At 42.0% G+C, this 24,050-nt stretch overlaps 1 protein-coding gene across 4 annotated transcripts in view; it reads right to left on the reverse strand.

The window, feature by feature from the left end:
* The window catches only part of EXOC4 (exocyst complex component 4), a 619,611-nt gene that overhangs the window by 565,075 nt on the left and 30,486 nt on the right, over positions 1-24,050 (reverse strand). The gene's annotated exons all lie outside the window — the stretch shown is intronic.

The following is a 24,050-nucleotide window of genomic DNA, read 5'->3' on the forward strand; positions in this document are numbered from 1 at the left end:
ATCAGGAACAAATTCAGGAGGACCTAATCAACAAACAGAGCTGTGAAAAGGACTGCGAAATGGGAAGGGAGTAGGATGCAGTGAGGAAAAAGGAGGTAGGCACTTTGAAAGCTGACACACTACTTCTCGCTCACATCACAGGGCTCTTCTTTTTTTCTTCTCGTGCTTCAAACAAAAAATGGTCTTGCACAAAACTAAACTATTAAATCAACATAAAACTCTCAAGCAAAGCTTTAAGAAAGCAAATAGAATAGTCAATCATTTATTACATTAATAAAAAAAACTTCCATATACATTTACTTTTCTTCTTTGGCAAAAAATACAGCAATTTTTTTTGGAAATGGCGTTCGTGACAGTTCATATTTGTAGTTAGACAAACTGGAGAGTTATGCCCTTGATAATGCCACGTTCACAGTGATTGAATTCTAGAGGTAAACAACACAGCCAAGGTGCAATGTTATCCAGGCTCTGAGCCTTTTAACTAGCCACTGCCACGTTTCAGTAAACCCCTATTTATTGTTGATTGCCAAGACACAAGAGGCTAAAGGGGAAAGATTTAATTAAAGAACAGTTTTGGTGAGAAAAAGGAAACATGGGTCTGATTCATCTCCACTGATGCCAATGTAAAGATTCCTATTGACTTCACTGGGAGCTGGAATAAACTCTATGTAAAAAACCAGCATCTTCTAAAGCTTATCTTCTCCTTGGGCAGCTGCAAAGTCAAATCCCCTTTCTTTACTCACATAAAGCAGCATTTACCCCTGTTAGTACTTCAAAGCCAATGAAGTTACAGAAGAGCAAGCTGGATTCTATTCTAGTTTGCCCATCAAACATGGTGAGAACACTGGACTGGGAGTGAGTAAGCAACTAGACCAATGCAAAATCAATACAGAAACACATTAAACCAGGGGTCGGCAACCTTTCAGCAGTGGTGTGCCAAGTCTTTATTTATTCATTCTAATTTAAAGGTTTCACGTGCCAGTCATACATTTTAACATGTTCAGAAGGTCTCTTTCTATAAGTCTATAATATAGAACTAAATATTGATGTATGTAAAGTAAATACGGTCTTTAAAATGTTTAAGAAGCTTCATTTAAAATTAAATTAAAACGCAGAGCCCCCTGGACCGGTGGCCAGGACCCCAGGCAGTGTGAGAGCCACTGAAAATCAGCTCGTATGCCACCTTTGGCACGTGTGCCATTGGTTGCCTACCCCTGTATTAAACGAATTAAAAAGTGGCTAACTTATAGTTCTCAAAATATAAACGGGGTATCATCATCAAGCAGATTTGTTTTCCTAGTGGGGACCCTCCAGTATTGCTTTTTGGCCCTATGCTATGTAATCATCTTACCAATGACCTGGAAGAAAACAAAATCATTATTAATAAAATTTGCAGAGAACACAAAGATTGGGGGAGTGGTAAATAATGAAGCGGTCAGGTCCCCTATACCAGGCAATCCAGGCATTCTGGTGATCTGGGCACACATAAAGGCATTTTAATATGGCCACATGTGAAGTCATACATGTATGAACAAAGAATGTAGGCCACACTTACAGAAGGGGGGACTATCATGGGAAGCAGTAACTCTGAAAAAGACAAGGGGTGGGGGGCTGATGGATAATAAGCTGAACATGAGCTCCCAGGGCAATCCTGTGGTGATGTAATCCTTGGATGTGTAAACAGGGAATGTTGAATAGTAGAGAGGTTCTAGTACCTCTGTATTTGGCATTGGTCCAACTGCTACTGAACTACGGTGTCCAGTTCTGGTGTCCATAAACTCCAGAAGGACATTGATATGTTTGAGAGATTCAGAGAAGGGCCATGAGAATAATTAAAGAATTGGAAAACATGGTCTTTATAGTGAGAGACTTAAGGGTCTCAATCTATTTAGCTTCATAAAGAGAAGGTTATGGGATGACTTGCAGAACCTACACATACCTGAGCAGGGAACAAATATGTGATACTAGAGGGCTCTCCACTCTAGCAGACAAAGGTATAACAAGATCCCATGTCTGAAAGTTGAAGCTAGACAAATCCAGACCAGAAATAAGGTGTAATTTTTTTTTTTTTTTTAACAGTGAGAGTAAATACCTATTGGAACAAGTTACCAAAGGTTGTGGGGAATACTCTATCATTGGACATTTTTTAAATCAAGACTGGATGTTTTCCTAAAAGATATGCTCTACTTCAAACAGAAGTTAAGAGAGAGAAATCCTATGGCCTATGTTATGCAAGAGGTCAGACTGGATCATCACAATGGTCCCTTCTGGCATTATAACCTGTGAATCTATGAGGATACTAGAGTTTTATTCTCTGCTGTACCACTGACTCATTGAGTGACCTTGGGCATGACACTTACGCTACTTTTATTTTATATTATACGCTCACAGAATAGTTACAATACTTACCTAGCTCACAGAGGTTAAATGGAAAGGGGGGGGGGGTGCTCAACTTTCTATATTTCAGCCTTTATCTTAAAAAATGATTTTTAATATAAAAGCAAAACAACTTTCTAATAAAAATGTATTGCAAGTTCTTTTGATCTCTTACAGATTAGGACAAATCTCATGAGCTTTAATCTCAAAAGCATGACTAGATCTGAATATATTCTTCCTCTTTTCCACGTGAATTAGAAATTTCTTGTTGTGGTGGGGTCCTTAAAAGCTACTTACTACACATCTCCACTGGTTGATGACTGGTGCGATCTTCCAGCAAGAGAGCATAGTGGATCTTGCCACAGGAATCAGTGGAGTCCAACACATCTATCCAGGTACCAACCCAGTTGAACTTTCTGGATCTTCAAGTTCTATTTTTTAATATAAAAACTCCTAATGCTGCTGCTCTCTGTTGACAGCAAAGAGAAAAAACCCAAACCAAAGAGCTGCCTGTGCTTCTGGTTCCATTCTTTAGAAGACGACTAACCATTTTGCAAGGCATCCTCCTCTCCATTAATAATCTGTGACCTATATTTCAAAATTAGGCATTTTAAAATCTACCTATTTTAGAAATTAGGGGGAGCAATTTTGCTAACAGATATCAGCAATACACACCCTTGTATCCGAAACCCTACTATGCAAACCTCTACATTATCTGAATCCCTTTCTTGTCCCTCATGGATCTCACGCTGGGGAACGAGGAAGGGATTCATATAACGCAGAGGTTCAGATAATAAAGCAAAGACCCCTGGTTAGGACTGCAAGGAGGTGGAGGAGAAACCTCTGGCCATGGGGGAGGCCACCCTACTGCTGAATGATGCCTACAGCAGTGCAGGGAGCCTGCTCCAGCTCTGCTGCCACTGGCATGAGTGAGTAGGATCAGAAAGCGGAGCTGCAAAGGTTTCCACGTACTGTCACAGGGCCGATGACACTAGATCCCTGCAAGCACAAGATGCAAGGGAAGTCTGCAGTCCTGGTCTGGCAGATCAGAGTCCTGGCCAGGGGGGTCTTTGCTCTGCACTCAATGCCTGCATGGACTGGGTGTCAGCAGCACTATGGCAGTACAAGGAGCCCTGCTATCACGGAAGAGTGTGTGCAGGGCAGAGCACAGGGACAGCGAGGAGGAGGAGGAGCCGCCCCCAGCCACAGAGGAGGCCATCCCGCTGCTGAATGGCTGCTGCTCTTTCAATTATCAAAATTCCCATTAGCCAAATAAAATTCACATCCCTCATGCTATTCAGATAATCTGTAGTATAAATCGCTACCCCGATATAAAGCCACCCGACAAAACACAAATTCGGATAGAAAGCAGTAAAGCAGTGCTTGGGGGGGGTGGGGGGGCGCACTCTGGTGGATCAAAGCAAGTTCGATATCACATGGTTTCACCTATAATGCGGTAAGATTTTTTGGCTCCCGAGGACAGCGTTATATCAAGGTAGAGGTGTATTGTATATGTGATGCTGGCATTGTGCTATCCTGAAACAAGTATCAATATTTATTTGCACTGCAGTAACACCTCGGAGCCCTAGACACGAACCAGGACCCCGCTTGTGCTATGGGCAGTACAAACATAGAACAAAGTGACTATCTTTCAGAATTATCCGACACACAGATGAACATGATTTGTTGGAAAAAAGAGTCAACACGGCTTTTGTAAAGGGAAATCAGACCTTACCAATCTTAGACTTCCTTGAGGAGGGGTCAACAAACATATGGACAAGCATGATCCAGTGGATATAGTGTATTTGGACTTTCAGAAAGCCTTTGACAAGATCCCTCACCAAAGGCTCTTAAGCAAATCAAGAAGTCATCAGATAAGAATGATGGTTCTCTCATGGATAAGTAGCTGGTTAAAAGATGGGAAACAAAGAGTAGGAGTAGATTATCAGATTTCAGAATGGAGACAAGCAAGTAGTAGGGTTCCCCAAGGATTTGTAGTAGGACCAGATAATTCATAAATGATCTGGAAAACAGGGTATACAGTGAGGGGGCCAAATTTGAAGGTGATATAAAATTACTCAAGATAGTAAAGTCCAAAGCAGACTGCGAAGAGTTACAAATGGATCTCACAGAACTGGGTGACTGGGCAACAAAATGGCAGATTTTGATAAATGCAAAGTAATGCACATTAGAAAACATAATCCCAACTATACATACAAAATGATGCAATCTGAATTAGCTATTACCACTCCAGAAAGATCTTGGAGTCATTGTGGATAGTTCTCTCAAAACATCAGCTCAATGTACAAGAAAGGGATAGATAATAAGACAGAAAATACCATAATGTCACTATCTAAACCCATGGTACACCCACACCTTGAATACTTTGTGCAGTTCTGGTCATGCCTTCTCAGAAAAGATAGATTAGAATTGGAAAAGGTACAGAGAAGAGCAACAGAAATGGTTAATCGTACAGAACAGCTTCCATATAAGGAGAGAGTAAAAAGAATGGGACTTTTCAGCCTGGAAAAGAGAAGACTAAGGCAGGATATGATAGAGACCTATAAAATCACAAACAGTGTGGAGAAAGTGAATAAGGAAGTCTTATTTGCCTCTTCACATAACACAAGAACTAGGGATCACCCGATGAAATTAACAGGCAGCAGGTTTAAAACAAACAAAACGAAGTACTTCTTCACACAATGCACAACTAATCGGTAGAACTCTTTGTCATGTGAGGTTGTGAAAGCCAAAAGTATAATTGGGTTCAAAAAAGAATTGGATAATTTCATGGAGGAAAAGTCCATCAATGGCTATTAGCCAAGATGGTCAGGTATGCAACCCCATGGGTGTCCCTAAACCTTTGACTACCAGAAGCTGCGACTGGACATTAACAGGTGTGTTGCGAGCAAGGCATGAGATGTCATTCTTCTGCTCTACTCTGCACTGGTTAGGCCTCAACTGGAATATTGTGTCCAGTTCTGGGCACTGCATTTCAAGAAAGAAACTGGAGACGGTCCAGAGAAGAGCAACAAGAATGATTAAAGGTCTAGAGAACATGACCTACGAAGGAAGGCTAAAAGAATTGGGTTTGTATAGTTTGGAAAAGAGAAGACTGAGAGGGGATATGATAGCAGTTTTCTGGTATCTAAAAGGGTGTCAATAAAGAGGAGGGAGAAAACTTGTTCATCTTAGCCTCTAAGGATAGAGCAAGAAGAAATGGGCTAAAACTGCAGCAAGGGAGGTTTAGCTTGGACATTAGGAAAAAGTTCCTGTCAGGGTGGTTAAACACTGGAATAAACTGCCTAGGGAGGTTGCAGAATCTCCATCTCTAGAGATATTTAAGAGTAGGTTAGATAAATGTCTATCAGGGATGGTCTAGACAGTATTTGGTCCTGCCATGAGGGCAGGGGACTGGACTCGATGGCCTCTCAAGGTCCCTTCCAGCCCTACAATCTATGAATCTATGAAAATAGGAGCTGGATCACTTGATGATTGCCTGTTCTGTTCATTCCCTTTGAAGTACCTGGAATTAGCCACTGTCAGAAGACAGGATACTGTCTTTTGACAGTGTTAAGTGATAGTGTTAAATGTGTGAGAGTTGGGGATTTTTTTTTTTAATTCAGGAGCAATCATGTCTTATAGACTTCTTTCAGAGGAAACATAAAACTGATGTCTTGGCCAGAAACAGTCTTTAAGGAAAATGGGAGCAGAGGGAAGGCGTTATTTCTAGCAAGTTCAGTGATCAAGTTCAAACTCAGAGCGTACAGATCAAAAATTGCCTCTGCATTGGTTGTTATTCTTCACTTCCTCTGTTAAAAGATTGGTGTAGCTTTTCTGTGTGTTGCCATGTCCGATCTCATAGGTATCTGGTTTTCGGAGGAGGGTGAAGGAACATGTCTGTATTATGTAGATAAATAAAGGACTTTGGTATCCTTTCAAATAGGTGCTTTATGAAATAGCAATAAAAACCAATAGCCATCAACAGTTAACAAAAAGTAGTCTCTGAGACACCACCACCACCACACTGTATACCTGTACATTTAGAATAGGATACAATTGTGGTCACTGAGTGAATGTTGGCATTACAAAAGCAACCAGAATATTATAAAAGCATTTTGAAAGACTTATCAAATCTTCTGTCCAAATACAGTGTAAAATACTTGATTCAAAATTCTGCATTCATGTTGCCAATGGTAAAAATACTGTGCTTTTGTGGAGTACTAAATTTATCCCATGAATGAGCCACTGAATTCAGCTCACTATTCAGGAGAGGTGAAGTCATGAGAGCATGATGTCATGGGATTGTTTCCATTTAAGAGCAGCACAGCTGTTCTGTAAGATGACAGGACTGCTTTCTTCCAGCTCTAGTGTCAGTAAAGAACAGACAGATTCCCCTCCCCTCAAGCTTTGTTTTTTTCTAACCTCCTCCCTCTATCACCACAATGACTCAAATCACAAATTAAGGATACTATTAATACTTAGTCCTTACATATTGCTCTTCATCAAAGGAAATGGGAGCACTAACAATATGGCTGGGAAATGTGAACCATTTTTTTTTCCAAAATCTCGTTTCAATCTAAGTTTTCTAAGCAGCTCTAAATCTACCTTTAAATTTTCTCTTAAGAAAACACATTTATCAGAAAATGTCACACTTGGGAACAGAGTTAAGAGATGAGAGTTGGGGAGGAGAAATGTTATAAAGCAGTGGTTTTCAAACTGGGGTACGCGACCTCTTGTCTGGGGTTATGTGAGAAAAACCCTGTAATGGCAGAAAATTTCAAACTTTGAGCTGAGCTCCCCTTTTGAGTTACAATTTTTGGTTGTGCCCCCGCTACCCAGATAAGCTCCATGGCCACTGAAGTGAGTCAAGGCGTTGGAGGTGGCACTCGCTCCCCAAGCCCCGCATGTCATAACTATAAAGGGAAAGGTAACAACCCTCCTGTATACAATACCATAAAATCCCTCCTGGCCAGAGGCACCAAAATCCTTTTACCTGTAAAGGGTTAAGAAGTTCAGGTAACCTAGCTGACACCTGACCCAAAGGACCAATAAGGGGACAATATACTTTCAAATCTTGGGGGAGGGGAAGTGGGGAGATAAAGGCTTTTGTTTGTACTTTGTTTTGGTGGTGTTGGCTCTTGGGACCAGACATCAATCCATGTTCTCCAAATCTTTCTGAACAAGTCTCTCCTATTTCAGACCTGTAAGTAACAGCGAGGCAAGGCGTATTAGTTTATCTTTGTTTTCTCAACTTGTGAATTTTACCTTTCCTAGAGGGAGGTATTCCTGTTTTGTTGTAACTTTGAAACTAAGGCTAGAGGAGGTTCTTCTAGGCTCTTTAAATCTGATTACCCTGTAAAGTTATTTTCCATCTTGAGTTCACAGAGATGATTTTCACATTTTCTTTCTAATAAAATCCTTCTTTTAAGAACCTGACTGATTTTTTCCATTGTCCAAAGACCCAGGGGTTTGGGTCTTTGATCACTTTGTAACTAATTGGTTAGGATATTATTCTCAAGCCTCCCTCAGGAAAGGGGGTGTAAGGGCTTGGGGGGATATTTTGAGGGAAGAGACACTCCAAGTGGTCCTTTCCCCGTCTCTTGTTAAATCACTTGGTGGTGGTAGCATACCAGGTTTTAACCTAAGCTGGTAGAAATAAGCTTAGGGGGCTTTCATGTGGGTCCCCACATCTGTATCCTAGAGTTCAGAGTGGGGAAGGAACCCTGACACTGCCATACAGAGCTGGCCCAAGTTGCCTGGCATCACCACTTTGCCCACACAAATGTTCCTCCATGTCCCCCCCTCTAGAAGCTGTTGCTGAATGGAAGGCAGAAATCAGGGAGGTGGGTACATGACCCTGTGTCTGTTCCCCCCACACATCACCTCTGCCTATCTCCGATGGAAGAATGCAGTAGAACATAAGAACGGCCATATTAGGTCAGTCCAAAGGTCCATTTAGCCCAGTATCCTGTCTTCTGACAGTGGCCAATGCCAGGTGCCCCAGATGGAATGAACAGAACAGGTAATCATCAAGTGAGCCATCCCTTGTCGGCCATTCCCAGCTTCTGGCAAACAGTGGACTATATTATTTGGAAAAGGGTACTCAGCCTAAAAAGTTTGAAAACCACTGTTATAAGGAACAAAATATTAATTTTCCATCTTACATGATGGATGAACAGAGAGGTCCCAGTCCCTGGAGGTTTATAAGAATTTGGGCTTGGGGACTGTTCCATAGATGCTTCTTTGGGCAAGAAGAAATACAAATAATGGATGGTAAGAATTGAAGTAGGGAATGAATACTGACTTTATATTTGGGACAAGTCTATTCACAGTTCAGAGGCCCCTTGGTACATGAAAACAAAAAGCAATTGCCAGATGAGAAAATATGGAGGAAAGGGGTATTGGAAAGATAATGGAAAGCATAAAAGTGTGATAGCTCACAAGAGAAAAAAAAGCAGCCACACACAACAATACATGACAAAGGAAAAAGACAGCTGAACTTTCTGGACAACATGGCAAACAAATATCAGCAACCTAGAAGGTTTTAACTGCCCAGTTGTATGAATAAAGACAATGCTGATATTTAAAAGGGAGAGAATTGATTTAAAACAAACAAACAAACAAACAGGAAATTCAATTTCATGGGAGACAGGAAAGTAAAATGACTAAGATGGTTTAAACATGTGTGGCCAGATCCAAATTGGCACAGCTCCACTGAAGTCAATTTAGACCTGACTTACCACAGTAGGGGGTCTGACTTATGTTTGCCATTGTCAGCAAGAAAAGATGGATGGGCACAGATAGTCTCTTACTGCTGCGATTTTTGCGATCAGACAAAAAAGGAAAAATATGGAGAGTGGCTTAATGATTAGGGCCCTGATTCAGCAAAGCTCACAAGCATGTGCAATAACTTTAAGTGTGTCAGTAGCCCCATACCAGATAAGTGATTCTCAAACTTCTCCTTCCCGGCAGGGGGACCCAAAAACTACATGTTGTGAGTAAAATTCACAGAAACAGAGTTGCTGGATTAGAGACATGGCATGATGGATGGGGAGGTTGAGGCTAGTAAAATTCACTGATGTGCGCCTGGCTGTTGCTTCATCTATCCCCACTGCGATCAGCTCTGAAATGGAATAGATTTTACCACAGAAAAGAACACTGTGGGAGGTGAGGAAGCAAAAGAGAGGAGAAATTAGGTGCTGCTCACAGTTGGGACAGACACAGAACAGGGCAACAGTAAAAGCAAGAGGAAACAAGCATGTTTTTCCTTCACTCACTCCTGTGGGATTTTGTGGCCTGTTTCTTATCCTATGAGGTGAAAGTCGGCAGACACCCTACACACAGCCCATCGGTGGGTCATTCCTGGTGAGATGAGAAAGACCAGAAATGTATTACATGCTGGTCTCAAAAGAAATTTTTCCAAAGATTCAAAACTGACCCTGTAACATTAACAAGTTAAGAGCAGAAATGAAAAGTTATAAAAGATTAAGTGCTAATGAAGATCTCACCTAAGGGAATATTTCAGAAATGGCTAGTCATCCTGAGAGAAAAACTAATAGGAATTGCCACACACAAACAAAAAGGGTAAGGAACGAATCAAGACTAAAGACTGAAATAATCAGAACATTAACCTACAACAGGATGCAATGCTCAAGCATGCAGGAGAATGAAATACCTTCATCCTGATTCAAGCAGACAATGTTAGAACAGAAGTTTGATGAAACAGGGAAACAAGGTAGATAGATTACTAACATGCTGCGCAAATCAACAAGTAAATAACACTTTGCATTTATACAGCACCTTTTATCAAAGACTTTCAGAGAGCTTTATATTCAGATAGCATCACTAAAATGCAGCCAACTCTGCAGAGACAGGCAATGACCAATCACACCGCACAACAGTGGGAAGGAAGGTGCATAGTGGTTAAGAAAAATGAGGAAGGTAGGCAGCTCAGTTTTTAAGGAGTCATCTAAAAAGATCATTTCACTTCATTGTTCTACCTCCTGAGAATTAAGGGGTGAGTCAACCCTTTAGTTATAGGGCCTACCAGTTTCATAGTATCAGAGAACTACTAGATAACACAGTCAATCTCCCTACTAATGCAGGACTGTTTTTGTGGTTATAATACTTCTAGATTTAAAATGTTCCAAATGATGCCGCTATTGCCACCTCCCTTGGGAGACTATTACGATCTCACCAGCAGATTATTCTGCTTAATATTCAACTTAAATTTTCCCTTTCGCATTTGCCTGTTAGCACTCATATGGGAACCCACCTTGCCCTACACTAACTTCTTTTCCACCTTAATTTTACAAACATTTTAAGGTCTGTGTCCCTCATAAGTTGTCTCTTTCCCCAGCTAGACAAATTTAGCTCTTTCAAATCTTTCCTCAATCCTACCAGCCCCCCAGATCATTTTAGCTCCTACTGAACTCCTTCCGATTCAGTAATGCCTTTCTGTCATGAAGTGACTGGGACTGGAAGAACCAAGATGCTGATTCCCAGAGACAGAGAGAGAAACCGCTGCTTTCTTGCTCTGAAGAAGTACCACCTCCCTGTTCACTTGTACTGTAGCACAAAATCTTAATGGCAGCCTCCACAACATTAATGAAGAATAACTTCCCAAACGCAGGGAGTGTGAGACAGTCAGATATACCACGTCTGAAGTCTGGGCCACCAGTGATGGTCCGTGGCTTTGGGCCCCCCAGGGGAACCCAAAGCTGCAGACCATTCCTCACCAGCAGCCCAGCAGAGGCTGTGGGCTTCTTTCCACACACCACCCCTGTCACTGTCACTGACCGGCAGCTGCTGCCTGCTGGTGAGGAGGGCAGGGGCGGAGAGAGAAGCCCTCATCTGGCTGATTGAGACGAGCAAGTAGGTGGAGAAGGGGAAAAGCCCTGGGCTGCTGGGCTTAGAGGAGTGCAGCGGAAGGGCCAGAGAGAAGAGGAGCTAGTGCTGCAGCTGTTGGGACACAGCTCAAGTGAAGTGGAGTGCCACATCAGGCCAGCACGGCCCCTGTCGAGCACAGGCCTGGCACCATTATAAACCCGGTAATGTCCCGGATGGAACGGGCTGTGGGAGGGGAGCATCTCTCTGCCGTGGCAAGTCCGGGCCTAGGGGAGAGGCATCTCTCCTCACCGCAGCCCTGAGCACCTGCACAGTGCTTAACAGGCTGCTGCGTGGCCATGCAGTTTAGAGGGAACTTAAGTCTTGATTCAACCTTAACGGTTACTACACAGAGTTTGAGTGTGCTTTGTAGACTAAGGTCTTCGGAACAGAGATGGTCTCCTACCTGTCTGTACAGTAACTAGCACAATGGGGCCCCTATCATATGCAGGACCTCGTGTTATTATTGTATTACAAAGAATAATTTTTTCCCATGTCTATTAGCTTGCAGTTTTTCAAGCTGATTCCCTGATATTTTCAGCCTATGTTTCTAATCTCTGTAGCTCCTTCTTTGTCCTGTTTCTCCATGGTCAATGGCATTTTCAACTCCTTTCAATTTAGTATTGCTTGCAAATTTCACCAAATGAAGATATTCTGTGAGATAAGAATTAACACCAATCTCCAGAGGTAGCCACAGCTTCCTCCCGAAATGGGAACATTTTACATAAACTTTTGTTTATGGGCAGTTTAGCATAACCCTGGCGTTCTATGCGACAGTGTTTCTATCCAAGCCTTTTTGAGGGCAAGAGTTCATGCAACATTGCACCAAGTTTATGCACTGGTAACTGGATTGATTTCAGTGGAGTCACACTAGGCCAAATTCATCCCAGTTGTATTAAATGTTTTACTAAAATCCAAATAGATTATACTTGGGTCCCCCTTCTCTACTGCATCAAAGACAAGCTGCTTGTCTTCACTCTCAAAGCCCTTCATGGCCTATCCTACCAATCACCTCTCATTTGGTATTGAAATGTTGACTCTCACCTCCAAGTGGCCAATAATGCCAGCCTCTATCACTCACTCACCACATTTTCCAACAAGCACCTTGGTGCTTTTTTCCATACTGCCCCTCATGCTTGGGAGGAGGTGTCAATAACCTAGTCCCAGATTTGGACCTTAGCGTCCAAAATATGGGGGTTAGCATGAAAACCTCCAAGCTTAGTTACCAGCTTGGACCTGGTACTGCTGCCACCACCCAAAAAATTAGAGTGTTTTGGGGCACTCTGGTCCCCACAAAAACCTTCCCTGGGGACCCCAAAACCCAAATCCCTTGAGTCTCACAACAAAGGGAAATAAACCTTTTCCCTTCCCCCCCCTCCAGGTGTTCCCGGAGAGATACACAGACGCAACCTCCGTGAATGTAAACAGAGGGATTCCACCCTCCCCGTTCCCAGCCTGGAGAACAGAATTACCGAGAGTCAATCTCTCTTCCCCCCTCGCCCAGAGTGAATGCAAAGTCAGGCTAGTACGTCTAACACACACAGGTTTTCCCCTGACTTCTTCCTCCCACCAATTCCCTGGTGAGCTGCAGACCCAATTCCCTGGAGTTCCTCACTAAAGAAAAACTTCAACAGGTCTTAAAAGAAAGCTTTATATAAAAAAGAAAGAAAAATACATACAAATGGTCTCTCTGTATTAAGGTGACAAATACAGGGTCAATTGCTTAAAAGAAATATGAATAAACAGCCTTATTCAAAAGAATACAATTTAAAGCACTCCAGCAACTATAGACATGTAAATACAAAACAAAAAACCAACTTTGTACTCACAACTTGGAAACAGAAGATTAGAAAGCAGGAAATAGAAAAATCCTTCTCTAGCTGAGAGAGATTCAGGCAGAAGACAAAGAACTCAGACACAAACTTCCCTCCACCCAGAGTTGAAAAAAGTCTGGTTTCCTGATTGGTCCTCTGGTCAGGTGTTTCAGGACACTTTTTTTTTTCAGGTGAAAGAGACATTAACCCTTAGCTATCTGTTTATGACAGGAGGTCCCTGTAAACATTCACAAAACTAAGGGCTGGTGTACATTGGCACTTTACAGTGCTGTAACTTTCTCGCTCAGGGGTGTGAAAAAACACCCTCCGAGCGCTTAAAGCGCCAGTGTAGACAGTGCACCAGCACTGGGAGCCATTCCCCGCATGGAAGTGGGGTTTTTTTTGTAGTGCCACGACTACACAGCCATGTTAAAGCAGGGCTTTAACGCTGCTAGTGAAGACATGCCTTAACACTTTATCCTCCTTCAAACCCCTCCTTAAAACTCTCAATTGCCATGATGCCTCCAAAGGCCTTGACAACAGTTAGGCTGCTGGTTTGCTGGGACCATGGCTTACCATGTTGACCAATATTGTTTCCTTGTACTCCCCCATCTACCTGTCTGTTACTTAGATAGTAATCTCCTTGGGGCAGGGACTATCTTTCTGTTCTGTGTTTCTACAGCTCCTAGCACAATAGAGTCCAGGTCCATATCTGCAGCTTCTATGTACTATGGTAAAGTCTATAAGGTGCCACAGGATTCTTTGCTGCTTCTACGTACTATGGTAAAACAAACAGATTATAGTGCATCTCCTTTCCCTTCATCCACTAACTTTGCAGCTCTATTTTAATATGCAATCAAGTTTGTCTAGCAAGATGTTTTATGTTTTTCCACTATCCTCTAGATCTTGAGTGATTTCTCTCTCAATACATGTTCCATAATTTACTAGGCACAAAACTATGAGATTCAGAATTAAAGAGAAATAATTGAAGAAGCAGTGATTACTGCAAAAAACATTATTACAGCTGCATTATAAGAGAAATTTAAGTGGTTAATAATGTTGCAAAACAGCCTTGATAAATCAGCTTAACAAAAAACTACCACAGATTCCATTGGCAAAATAAAGGATGTTCAATCAATTATATAATGGATGGTGCTGGCTAGAAATTTAACCTTTTTTTCTCTATGATCAATTGAAAGGCAAGCCGTCACTACATTTTTCCTTTTTAAACCAAAGTTTCTTGCTCAAAGACCTCTAAGCTATGGTACAAATCCCATGTGTGAAAGGATGGAAACAAACCACAAAGCTATTTGCTGTTTGGATGGCACATCCAAGAGGCGATGTATCATTAGACAGACAGGGCTTTTTATTACTGTGTCTACATTGTAATCAGTGAAGATCAAATTAAGTGTTCAGAAATGCTCGTTTCTAAACCAAATAATTGATCACAACTGGACTGGTACCCCACTTCCATAGAAAATCCAGTAGCTTTCGTATAGACTCAGGCCACGTCCAGACTACCCGCTGTATCGGTGGGTTAAAATCGATTGCTCGGGGATCGATATATCGCGTCTAATCTAGACGCGATATATCGATCCCCGAGCGCGCTTATATCGATTCCGGAACTCCATCAACCCCAATGGAGTTCCGGAATCGACAGGGAGAGCCGCGAACATCGATCCCGTGCGGTGTGGACGAGTGAGTAATCCAATCTTAGATATTCGACTTCAGCTACGTTATTCACGTAGCTGAAGTTGCGTATCTAAGATAGATTTCCCCCTGTAGTGTGGACCAGCCCTCAGCAAACTCTCACCAGTAAAAACAGGATGGCTAGCTACCTCCATTCCACCTTCATTACGGCACGTTTTTTATTTAATAAACTTTCATCAGCTTAAATGAATGGTTGTTATTAGTTGAGCTAACAACCATATGATAATACTCCAGAGAGATATCAGTGCTTGTTGGTGCAGTAACTAAGAGAGTGGAGGGGCTGAGGTCAAGCATGTGTCAATGCAAATGAGGTAATATTAGGCACTAACAGTTTAATGCAACAGACTCCCTCAGATAATGGAATTCACAGGATAAAAGGGATGAGATGAAGTTATTGATAGTACATTAAGGGAAGAAATGATAAGATGTTACAAAGTGAAAGAAACACTCCACTTCTGAATTTCTTCTTTCAAATATCTTTAAATCTATCATAGAAAATTAAAAAAAAAAAAAACAGGATCAGAAAATTGAATTCAATTGAAACAATACAAACACAGATCATCTTTCCAGCTCAGTTCTGAGCACAAGTGTCTACTGAGCACAAGTGTCTTCTATAAGGAAATTAAACCACCCTCCCAAACCTAATAAACGAAGTCTTATCATGCTCCTTTGAGGTAAACAAATACTACAAACAACAACATCATCTTAGAATAATATACACATTTAGCATATAGAGTAACTGAGGCACATCATTTTAAAGTGCCTTGCCTGGTAAACCAGCAGCAGAGCCAGGGCTAGAAGTATACGTCAATGATAAGCTCCTTTGGCGGGGACCGTCTTTTTGTTCTGTGTTTTTACACCACCTAGCCCAGTGAGGTTCTATTTCATCACTAGAGCAACTAGAAACTATGGTAATACAACGTAATAAATAAGAATAAGAACTCATTACTCTCATACTCATGTACTAATCACTAGAACATGCTCTCACCAAACATTAGCTACAATAAAAATAAATAAAGGACCTGTTTCTTTTCTCTCCCCAGTCAAATCCTACAGCTATCACCAATGACAGAAATTATCAGCTATGCTGATGAGTAAAATGATCATGAATGAGTTGTTTAAACCAAGTCAGGAGGGATTTGTTTGCTTGTTTGTCTTAATGCTTACAACAAAGTGTCCACCAAAATCCACAGGAATGTAAATTTCACGTTTTCCTTTTTTAAATAGATTTCTGGCTATCTAATCAAGGCAACTTCCCAATGGAAGATATGTTAGAACATGGAACGGCCTCCCCCCAAAAATGTTGGAAGTACTATTGTTTGAGTTATCTAAAGGGAACAACATTTAAGTATAGCCCAAACTCTAAATTTTGTAAAACTATGCCTCTATAAAAGCTAGGACCAACAGACTTTTTTTTTTTTAAACTCCAATGAAAATATTTGTTTTAAACAAACACATTCTGCTGAAGTGTTTGAAAGCAAACCAGTGCAGCAGGAAGATGCAGAAAGCAAAACTGATTAAAACAATGAAAAACTGCCCTTACCGATTTTCATTGCCCAAGATGAGAGAAATGCAGACAGTGAACAAAAAGTATATAAATAGTAACAAATGAGTTCAGTTTTTTTCAAATCTTAATTGTGTACAATATTAATACCAACAAATGTTTGTTTACTATAAAGGATTTCTAGATTGACAGTTTACAACTAACCTGAGCTTTTGCTCAGGGAAATCACATACTGGCAGGACGATGCTACATAATTGCTCCAATTTCCATCTAGGATTACAGATATCCAATATTACCTTGGAATAGATTTAAAATTTTTATTAAAGTTAATGTTTAAAAAAAATTATATAATACATAAGTTGAAAAAGAGTATATATACACATCTGGGTATAGTGTTAGATTAACCACAAAGTTAGTTTTTTAAAAGTCATATGACACACGGAATACATCATCAGCAATAACCCAAATTTTGGTGAATTGATTTTAACAATACAGTTTAGATATTAGAAGCTGAATCCTCGGGTACATCACTCATGAAAAGTTGTACAGAGATTTGGTTATGGAAAGCAAAATACATCAATGAGTGGAGACTGTCCCTCAGTAATTGAAAATTAAGTTGGTTGTCCATTTAGAAAATACAATTCATGGAAAGTATTTATTACTTTCCTGATTGCGCTTCTCATCGGCACTCCAGCTCATCCCTACTGACAAGACTTCTACTTCCCACCCTAACTGCCAGTCGGGATTATTCCGATTTTACATAAACCGGTTTTATAAAACAGATTGTATAAAGTCAAGTGCATGCGGCCACACTAAGCACATTAATTCGGCGGTGTGCGTCCATGGTCCGAGGCTAGCGTCGATTTCCGGAGCGTTGCACTGTGGGTAGCTATTCCGTAGCTATCCCATAGTTCCTGCAGTCTCTCCCGCCCCTTGGAATTCTGGGTTGAGAGCCCAGTGGCTGATGGGGCAAAAATCATTGTCACGGGTGGTTCTGGGTAAATGTCTTCAGTCATTCCTTCCTCCGAGAAAGCAACGGCAGACAATCATTTCGTGCCCTTTTTCCGTGGATTGCCCTGGCAGACGCCATAGCACAGCAACCATGGAGCCTGTTCAGGTTTTTTTGTTTTTTTACACAGTCACCATATGTATACTGGATGCCGCGGACAGAGGCGATACTCCAGCGCTACACAGCAGCATTCATTTGCTTTTGCATGATAGCAGAGACAGTTACCAGTCGTTCTGTACCATCTGCTGCCGGTGTAAATTGGCAATGAGATGACAGTTATCTGTCCTCCTCTACTGTCTGCTGCTATCATGGGTGCCCCTGGCTGAGATCGGCCGGGGGCGCAAAGGCAAAACTAGGAATGACTCCCCGAGTCAATCCCTCCTTTATGGTTTCTAAAAATAGAATCAGTCCTGCCTAGAATATGGCGCAAGTGTACTAGAGAAGCAGTGTATCAGAGAGCACAGCTCCTCTGTGTCAGATCCCGCAGAAATGAGCAGCTACATGCCATTCACGGGGGTGCCCTTGCAACAACCCCACCTGTTGCTTCCCTCCTCCCTCAACCTTCCTGGGCTACTGTGGCAGTGTCCCCCCCATTTGTGTCATGAAGTTATAAAGAATGCAGGAATAAGAAACAGTGACCTGTTAGTGAGATAAAATGAGGGAGAGGCAGCCTCCCGGTGCTATGACAGTCCAGGCAGGACATTAAGCGGTGTGGAGGAGAGGAGCTCAGCATCCCGCTGCTATGATAGTCCAGGTAGTACAGAATCTTTTCTTTACACAGGAAAGGGAGGGGGCTGATGGGTCTCAGCCCCCAGTTGCTATGATGAGGACGGTTACCAGCCGTTCTGTCCCATCAACTGGGAATGACTAGGAATCATTCCTATTTTTACGCAGGTGCCCCCGGCCGACCTCACCTGAGGCAAGCCAGGAGCACTCACGGGCTGATGGAGACGACGGATATCAGGGAGGGGAGAGGAGTGGATACTGCTCTTCACTGCTGCAGCATCGCATCTACCAGCAGCATTCAGTAGACACAGGGTGACATTGAAAGAAGTCAAGAAACGATTTCTTTCCCTTTTCTTTCACGTGGGTGGGGGGGGGGGGAGTAAATTGACGAGCTATTCCCTGAACCATGCCGGACAATGTGTTTGAACCTACAGGCACTGGGAGCTCAGCCAAGAACGCAAATACTTTTTGGAGACTGCTGGGGACTGTGGATAGCTGGAGTCCTCAGTACCCCTCTCTCCCTCCATGAAAGTCCATTTGAGTCTCTGGCTTCCTGTTACACTTGTCACGCAGCACTGTGTAGCCTGCAGATTTTTTTTTCAAACGCTTTGGCATTTAGTCTTCTGTAACGGAGCTCTGATAGAACAGATTTGTTTCCCCATACAGCGATCAGATCCAGTATCTCCCGTACGGTCCATGCTGGAGCTCTTTTTGGATTTAGGACTGCATTGCCACCCGTGCTGATCAGAGCTCCATGCTGGGCAAACAGGAAATGAAAATCAAAACCAGGCTTTTCCTGTTTACCTGGCCACTGCATTCGAGTTGAGATTGCTGTCCAGAGCGGTCACAGTGGTGCACTGTGGGATACCGCCCGGAGGCCAATACCGTCGATTTGCGACCACATTAACCCTAATCCGATATGCTAATATCGATTTTAGCGCTACTCCTCTCGTAGGGGAGGAGTACAGAAACCGATTTAAAGAGCCCTTTATATCGATATAAAGGGCCTCGTAGTGTGGACGGGTACAGCGTTAAATCAGTTTAACACTGCTAAAATCAGTTTAAACGCGTAGCGTAGACCAAGCCTGAGATTCAGGGAAAGGTAGATGGTTAAATGGCAACCAAGTAGTGCACCTCCACCCTGGGAGTGGAAAAATAGCAGAAAAGTTTTCTCCGCTTTTCCCCAGGAAAACATCTCAACTATTTAAAACCCTTGATTGTCTCCCCATCATCTTCCACATCAAGGATGAGGAACTTGAATTCACATACAAGCTTCTACAGCCCTTCATTCCTCCCTTCTCCCCTCTATATCCCTTCTTCCTACATCTCCTGTTCCTCCATCCCAAGCCTGTGTCATGACTGATTATTTCATTGTCCTTACACTCATCTCTGCACTTTCTTTCACGTGTCTATGAACAAGTCTCCCACTCCCGAAGAACCGATCGTGTTCTCATCAGCCAAGTCCCACTTTAAAAATTTACTTCGGCCTCAAAGCCTCAGTGCTGGAATGCAATCTATAACAACAAAACAAAAACTCTGCATTGTGCAATGTTCTGGGTATCAGAGCTGCTCTGTCTAGTTTAGTTTGTAAGCTCCTCGGGGTAGTGGTTGTGTCACACAGCACTAAGCAAAGTGACATGCTCAATAAACAAACAACAAATTATGCAAAAAGATAGGACAGATTCTAGAGAGCTAGAATTCAGAGATCACACAATACGGAGGCAGATGGTGAACTCAACATGCATCAGCGCAACCAAAAACGACCTAATTTAACTGCAATCTAGGCTCCTATTCTGAAGAGATGATCTTAATATTCACAAACTCAATTCTAGAGACTAAACTGAAGTTGGCAACAATGCGACCTGGCTTCAAGAAGTAGGTCTAGCTCTCAAGGGAAATCTTGGATGCTATTATTCACCTTAGAAGGCAGAAAAGGAGAGCTATGTACTTCCCTTGCAGGCACAAGTAAACCTAAACAGGAGCACTGAATATTTGAAGGAAAAAACATAACAAAAAGCTATGAGGGTTGGCAAACTCCCTGACCCAATGCAATGGGGAGAAAATCTAAGCTCTACTCCACCTTTTATCTCCTCGGATAAAATTTCCACAGAATAGATAGAAAAGAGGGTCTCATGGTTTTGGCACTCAACAGAAACCTAGAAGATCCAAGTCCAGTTCCCCACTCTGCCGCAGACTTTCTTTGTGACCTGAAGCAAGTCACTTATCTGTCCCACCTGAAAAGCAGAGAGAAATAGTTTTCCCTACTTTCCCTAGGGTGCTATAAAGATAAATTAATTTATGATCATGAGGCACTGAGACATGGTGATGGAGATCATATAAGGAGACAGAGTAATAAAACAAACGCCCAGGGAGCACGCTGGTGTGGTTTACAGTATTCACAGTAAAGCAGGATGTGACAAGAAATCCATCCTCACTGCTAGCCTAATTATGTAACATTAGCGTGCTTTGTTAAACAGCTGATACATTCCACCATAGCAGTAGCTGTGCTCTAGTGCTGGGCTGAGTTGTGTAAGTATATAGTTCAATATAAAAGTTACCTATATAAATATTTAACACTAAAAAGCCTGTTAAAAGGATAGTAAGGCTGCAAAGTCAAGCACTGAGAAGTTAGGAAATGCCAGACTCAAGGATGCCTGTGCATCCTTAGTTGGTCCCTTTGTGGCTTTAACATTGATAGTCTTTAGTTACACAATCACATACTGTTTCTTCTTCTTTAGTTTGTAAATTCTTAAGTTTAAAAAACCCTAAAAAACAAATTCCATCATGTGGCATCACATTGACATCACATCAGCACGGCTGGAACCTTTAGAGCCACTGCACAGACCTCTTCCACGTGAGCTAACAGAATAACTGATAGCAACAGTAGGCTGTCATCCTCTATATGGACCAGCACTAGAAGAGGATGAGCTGCACACTTTGCTACTCTGTTTAACAGATATTTGCTGGCAGCAGAGGAATGGTCAATTCAGGAATCTTGGGTTCTCTTCCAAGCTCTAAAAGAGAATGTGCTCTATTAGTCAGACACTTCTGCATACTGGGTCAAATCAATGGTCCATATAGCCTAGTATCTATCTTGTTTTCTGACAGTGGCCAATGCCAGGTGCTTCAGAGGAAATTAACAGAACAGGGCAACTGTTGAGTGATCCAGCCCATCATCCAGTCCTAGCTTCCAGCAGTAAGAGGTTTAGGGACACCCAGAGCATGGGGTTGCATCCCTAAGTATCTTGGCTAGTAGCCATTGATGGACCTGTCCTCAATAAACTTTTCTAAATCTTTTTTGAACCTTGTTATATTTTGACCTTCACAACATCCCCTGGCAATGAGTTCCCCAGACTGACTTGACTTTTACACTTGATTTGCCATAGTTTATGATCCTATTTTCCTCAGTAGGATTTGAACTGCAATTTTTAAGCGATACCTTTTTGCCTCTAACTGCCTCTTTTACTGTGTTGTTCTCTACAGACTGTTCCTGTCCCAGTCCTGTCTCTCAAACCCCATCACCCGGGCTCATTGTTGCAGTTACCTTGTCAGTAAGCATCACAGCCTTTCCCTCCAGGCTCACTGTTCGAGTGAGTGCCTTTCTATGCCTCCTAATACCAGGCTCATCCCAGTGTTTTCTCTCACCCTCCTGGGTAATAGTCCACAATATACTATGTGAAGAATATCAGATCTCCTCAAGTGAATATTCATAGAATCATCGAATATCAGGGTTGGAAGGGACCTCAGGAGGTATCTAGTCCAACCCCCGCTCAAAGCAGGACCAACCCCAACTAAATCATCCCAGCCAGGGCTTTGTCAAGCCTGACCTTAAAAACCTCTAAGGAAGGAGATTCCACCACCTCCCTGGGGAACCCATTCAAGTGCTTCACCATCCTCCTAGTGAAAAAGGTTTTCCTAATATCCAACCTAAACCTCCCCCACTGCAACTTGAGACCATTACTCCTTGTTCTATCATCTGCTACCACTGAGAACAGCCAAGTTCCATCCTCTTGAAACCCCCTTTCAGGTAGTTGAAAGCAGCTATCAAATCCCCCCTCATTCTTCTCTTCTGCAGACTAAACAATCCCATTTCCCTCAGCCTCTCCTCATAAGTCATGTGCTCCAGCCCCCTAATCATTTCTGTTGCCCTCCGCTGGACTCATTCCAATTTTTCCACATCCTTCTTGTAGTGTGGGACCCAAAACTAGACACAGTACTCCAGATGAAGCCTCACCAATGCCGAATAGAGGGAAATGATCACATCCCTTGATCTGCTGGCAATGCCCCTACTTATATAGCCCAAAATGCTGTTAGCCTTCTTGGCAACAAGGGCACTCACAACTCTGGGTTTAGCAGGCCGATGCTCAAACCACTGAGCTATCCCTCATCTGCAAACTTGCTGAAGGTGCAGTCCACGCCATTCTCCAGATCATTAATGAAAATATTGAACAAACCCAGCCCCAGGACTGATCATTGGGGCACTCCACTTGATGCTATATATTATGTCAATAACAAGTGGACATAAGCCCAACTACTACCAAAGAGTAAATGGTGCTGCTAGTAATGATTATTCATACTTAATATAAGTTTCCTTTCTCTAATTATACAGCTAAAAGTGTGCACATAAAAAGGACATCAAAATAATTAAGGACCTCAAGTGGGAGCTGTGCATGTTTAGCACTTTAAAAAAAACAGTGTATTCAAAGCTTCACACTCAGAAGGAGGTTTGAAAAAAGTTATTTTACTTATGGAATATGTGACTAGCAATTAGTACAGAGCCCCCAAATTCTCCTCTCTGACTCAGCAAACAGTACTTAACTGCAATTCTGCAATGAATTTTTGGGACATGCTATATCATAGAAGTTGCCTAAGTGATGTTCAAAGCTCAACTGTGCAATTTTAGACTGATGTAAACAGTTGGATAAAGAATCCACTTTAAAAAAAAAATCTAACTTCATACAGACATGAGCTGTTATAAAATACCTTTGCATCTTGCTCATACTATTGGGAAAAAGCTGCCATTTTTATATTAATAATTCTTTCCAGAAATAATCAGTCATTGTACATTAGAACCGGCAGCTGGAGTGTTTTGAGTGATAATGAAACCTGTAACAAGCCATCTTCAGCCATCTTTTCCAAACAATAAGGGAATTAAAATTTCAATTTAAATGCAGCGTTTGAAACACGCTTCAGTGGCAAAATTACTTCCATTAATGTGAGTGGAATACAAAGAACAGACTCCAGAAATGTGATGCAGCAACCAGAAATTATGCCATTAATGTGCTTGCATCAACCCAACACAAAGGCTGCAAAGGTCTAATTTAGACTGTACATATCACAAAGCTACAGGCAACAATATTAATCAGCTCTCCAATTTCAATGCAAGGGATACAAGCGCCTTGTCAGATCACTTTGGGCTTTTTATAAACCAACAGCAGCTGTTTACCTTGAGGAGGGAAACAAAAGGACAAGCACATCTATAAACATTCTGCATCCTTGACAGTTTAATAATTATTTTATAAAATATTCAGATCATATAAAGAGAGAAAGGTATTATCCTGCAGCCAGCACATGATTATAACATCATATTTACAAACAGGAAGAATTAAAAGAAGATGGCAAAAGCCAATGAACCCTCACCAATTTTTGTCTATTAAAACAGTCGGGATGCAGATAAGTTATTGTGTTTACATATTATAGCTGCACTTCCCATGAAATGGGAATTGAAAAGCACTGATGAAAGGATTAATACGTGAATACAGTTTTTATTGTAGCTTTCCCTGCGTTTCTCGGTTTAAAAGCTAAATGGTAACCCCTTACAGCAATGTACCTCGATAATCACAGCAGATAACCCTAGCCGAAGAACCAGCATAGTACTGTCTAGCAACCTGAGCACAAAGAGCGGGCACCAACACTCACTTCTCTTATGACTTTGTGCAAGTCTCAGCTATGTGTACCTTTGTTTTCCCATCTTTGAAACTGGGGTGATACTAACAGAGTCGAAGGATTAGTCAATATTTGC

Source organism: Gopherus flavomarginatus, chromosome 1, assembly GCF_025201925.1.
Source record: "Gopherus flavomarginatus isolate rGopFla2 chromosome 1, rGopFla2.mat.asm, whole genome shotgun sequence".
NCBI classification, from domain to species: domain Eukaryota; kingdom Metazoa; phylum Chordata; order Testudines; family Testudinidae; genus Gopherus; species Gopherus flavomarginatus.